General features: G+C 41.0%; 1 pseudogene; it reads right to left on the reverse strand.

Annotated features, from left to right (window-relative positions):
- Nucleotides 1-276: 276 nt before the first annotated feature.
- Nucleotides 277-1,137, reverse strand: LOC139778485 (uncharacterized; annotated as a pseudogene).
- Nucleotides 1,138-4,808: the final 3,671 nt, after the last annotated feature.

A 4,808-nucleotide genomic window follows, 5' to 3' on the forward strand; every position in this document is an offset into this window, starting at 1 on the left:
TAATAAATATAATAATTTAATTTAAAAAAAGAGTGGAAGACAGGAACGGACAAGTTCATACGTGCCATGATGCGATTATTCTATTTTAGATAAAAGTTTTTATCTATATTTTAATAATTTTATTAATTTTTTAAATTTATAATAAATCGGTTATATAATTAAAAAGGACATTACCGCAACATATATAATTAAATATAGAGGAGGCTAATGTTAGATGAAAACGGAAGAGATAAATTGAAAAATAATTTTGCCACTATTTATGATAATATTCAATTTTTATTCGTTATTTACATTTTTTGCTTCATATACAATGTTATCTAAGCCGTAAGCTAATAGTTCGCAATCTATGAGCGAACTTCCATCGGACACCTCACTCAGTACTTTTCTCGCCTGACATTTATCCGTGATACGATTTTGTCGCAAGATTGTTACAAAATGTTTATACTTATTACTAACATGCTGTATATCTTGACATAAATTGAAATATACATGTTCGACACATTGTTTGATTTCAAACAAAAATAATACAGTTGCTGGTATCATGTATAAGCATGTATCGCGCAACGTAAGTTTTACAATATTAGCGTCACGCATTTTAACAAGTTCTATGACTAAATCTCGAATAGACAGCGATAAACCGACAGTCGACTGCATGAGTTGTTCGATATCCATGCGTCTTTCGATGATCGTTGTTCACGTTGCATGAGGAAGCACGATCTGATTTCCCCGATTGTCGCCAAGAATCAATTCCACAAAGGATGTAGATCCCACATTGATTCCGATATCCAAATATTTGTAAGCCGTGACTGTCAGGGCAAATCGTCTGCCCAAGATACGAGGCGTATAACGAGGTTCCGATTTATTGAAACTGTAAAAAAAATAAAGTAGATAAATTAATAAAATTAGAAAAAATAAATTTTAAAAATTTATCCAAAGTAATACTTACGTTTTGCGCTCGTCCGATGAAACTTCACGAGGCTTAGGCGTATAACGAGGTTCCGATTTTTCACGAGGATACGGTACGTAATAATTCATACTTGTGCTGCTTCCCTCGAAGCCGCGAAGTCCCTTATCGGGAATATCGCGAGTGAACATCCACTTCTCAGAATTATTTACGTCTTCACTGCGACCAGCCATTGTTCTTATTTCTCCGTAAGAGATATACTTTTTTCACTGTTGAAGTTGTCGCTTCGAACGATGAGACTCGATTGATTTTGACTTCGTAACACTAGTTAAAACGTTAACTCCGTCTGCAACGTTTTAGAATATTGGACGGTGTGCGCAGATTAAAAATTATAAGGGAAGGGATAATTCCCCTTCCTTCAACATTTTCAAGCACCAATGTCAGCGCTGCTTACATAGAAGTTATAAAAAAAATTCATACAAATGACTAAGAAGTGGAAAATGAATCAAGTATACACGACAACACCCTACCTTCAAAATTATGATGTGGTGGGGGAAATTAGGAGAGAGAAACCACTAACAACTAATGGGAATGGGGAAAAGAAAATAAAGCATTGTAAAATTATATATATAATTTATTTTTTTTTAAAAGATCCCAATTCTTCTGGCGTCGCGACCACCAGTTAAATAATTTTAATACATTTTGTAATGCGCAATTCTTAACATGTTTTCCGCATCGCATAGTGTTAGTAACATCTAGGTTATTTAAAGATTTGATATCTTCGTAATCCGCATCCAAAGTCTCGATGATCAGATTTTCTTTCGCATAATTTTCAAGCAGATCCACAAGCCATTCTTGTTTCTGGCATCCCTTGACGTACACGATAGTCGGCGTCTCGTCATCCTCTTCTGTACCAAGCACGGCTGACGTAATTAGGCGTTTTACTATACCGTACGGCACGTTCCCCTCATCCCATGGTAATCCATGGTGATTTGCAATCAACCAGGAAGCACATGACTTGTCAGATTTTGTGAGAAGACTCCACGGCATGGGGCACGTAAAGATGTAATGTTCCAGAACGGTCCCGTTTCTCAGCACCGCTGCCTCCTTTACGACAAATTTCATCCCGACGATGAATCCTTGCAGATCGACAAACGTTGGCACGATCATGATGCAACGAAGGAATGATCCGTACTGTACCGTATCGCGGTACATATGTCGCTCTTATATCGGAATATTTGTCAACATGGCGATTTACATGAGTTTGCGCACTACATTAGACAACGGGCAGTATTCGATTATGCGATCGTGCAAGATGAGACAATAGGCGGTAGTATTTGCGGGTACATTTTCTTTACAGTCAAATTCTATTCGCACATCCACGGTGGCGCTCTTGACAGACTCGTTTTGTCGCGAGCAATCGATGACAACAAAAGGTCCATCCATCAGGAATGTATACAAGCTGCAAAGCGTATCACTGGAATCGTATCCGTAATAAGTTTTACGAAAACGCGCGTACATATCAAAAAGAAGGCCGTATCGATTTTTAGTAAAATCTAGGTTCAAGTCATCGTACGGATAAAATTCGGAGTTTAGATAAAGCTTGACATTGGTCAAATTACAGTCATCGAATACGCTAACATTTTGAGACATGATATTCTTGTGGCCGGTCTGCAGCGCAAAAATAACGTATCGCGGCTTCTCTAGCTGAGTCGCAGTCTTGACAGCCCACGAATGCTTGGTCGTGCTCTGCAAGAGGGGATACTCGTACAGATCCCACGAACGAAAACTGACACTAAGATATCGCCCGCTCCCCAAGGTCCGTAACAAGGATAGTTTATTAACCTCGTTTAACGTAACATGAGGCATTCGCCTCTGTACTTTAAACAGTTCGATTTCCGGCTCCCTCGCCGGATTTCCTACAATACAATTGTTGTCGCTACGCGCACGTATCAAAATTAATTCGTGACGGGCATTAACAACGACGCGTTTGTAATCTTCACAAAAGCCCAGCAACGTCTTGAGCGGTACGCAAAAGTTGAAGTATCCTTCCGGTATGCTCGATGAAACGTCCCATCCGGCATTCCGCATGAGTTGAGAATCATTATACGATAGCGATACGTAGTTCTTGATGGTACTGGTTATTCCAACGTTTCTGCTGCGATCAATCTCCACACCGTTGAGCTCGTATCGAATCTCGTCGAACATGAACGCTGCACAATTATTTACAAGCGTTGCCTGAGACTCGTCCTCGTCATTCCTTCTCTTTATTACCAATCTTCCTTCGACGTAGAGAAAGCTTTCACACGGCAACGTGTATAAATCTTGCTGTTGTATGGGTATTCTTATCTCATCGTTGTGTCCAAACGTCGTATTGGCGTACGGATTGTACGTGTGAGTCTCAATCTTGACGACGCTATCGTCAAAGATCGGTTCATCTCCAATGTTTAAGATATTAGCCATTTCGTACGACGAAACCCAATGATTTCAAAAATTCAACGTTCGACGCAGTGAGTTTCTTCTTTGGCGATCGGATTGTCTCTCTAATTTTGTTACTCGTCTGTCGCACCTTCTCCACTTCGTTCAGTACGAGCATCTCACGGTTTACCACAGTCGTCGTCTTCGCACATGCAGTCTAACGGTGATCTCTTCTCCGCGAAAATCAATCAATCGACCGTCCTGATCCACGACGCGAATCGTTAGATCAGTAATGCTCCGTACGATGATCGGAAGGTAAATGATCTGCGCCGGCGTTTCCGATATCTTATATCCTGGTGGCACATTCGGCGAAAACTCATGTATCGTGTGCACATACTTGTCGTTGCTGTATGCACCCGCGGTCACGTTACACTCTATGCGAATGATGTTTACACTGATGATATTTATCGGCACGTCCGATTCGTACCATTGTCGCGGCTCCAGCACGCGATTCGCTGAAAATTCCAGCAACGATCCAATGTTGTTCGGTTTGGTGAAATTTATCCGATAAGCACATTTGATCTCACTCTTCATCGTATTGTTGTTGGCTCGAATGATCAACGGATATTCTTCATCTTCGCCGACATGTTTCTTTCTCGCAATATTATTATTATTGGATTGGTCCAATTGTAAAATTGATTGTTTCAAATACGTGTCTATGTCACGCAATTCGTACGATCCTTCGGGAACGGTAATCTCCTTATCGTCAAAGTAGAATTTATTGTTCGAAGAATTTACGTTCGGTATCGTGTAATAGGTTTCGAAATCTGTCAGACCGAGCTCGTAATCGCCATCGCTCAAATCCACTGTGGGAAAGTAGCTTACCGCGAGGATGCTACTCTTGCCGGTGAGCGTAAATGTCAGTGACATGTTTGAATGAATACTGAGTTCAAACAATGCAACGCCAGTCTTTAAATTGATCGTCAACCGTCTGTAGAAAGCGCAGACACAGTTGTCCACAATTGCTCTGATCGTATCGTTGATAAGGTGTGCGATTGTACTCGATTTGCGTCACGTTGTTCTTTAGATACAGCACCAATTCTCTCGGTGGTCGAAGATTACCATAACTGTCGAAATATATGGCTCGATCACCCCTCTTCGCGTATGCCACCCAGTGAGTACCCGGTCCCTCAGCGTTATCCAAATTCACGATGCCACTCTCGTTTCGACGCACTCCATCCATCGGTAAAGTAGTACGCATAAAAATACCTCTAAAATATGGAATGTGCATACGCTTTGCAAGTTGTTGCAGTTGTACGTTGGTAGTTACACCTTTCGGAATTTTTAACGTTTCCTTGACATTTTTTTTTTTACTCGAGACTCCACGCCCGCGTTTGTATGGAGTGAGATAAAGTCCGTGACCTTCCATGGCGCGATTGTGACGTTTAAGTTCTTCCAGCTGACGCCGCGCGACTTTGTTATCGTT

The sequence above is a fragment of the Temnothorax nylanderi genome, unplaced genomic scaffold (genome assembly GCF_030848795.1).
Source record: "Temnothorax nylanderi isolate EJ_2023f unplaced genomic scaffold, tnyl_v1.0 TNYL_tig0185_pilon, whole genome shotgun sequence".
NCBI classification, from domain to species: Eukaryota; Metazoa; Arthropoda; class Insecta; order Hymenoptera; family Formicidae; genus Temnothorax; species Temnothorax nylanderi.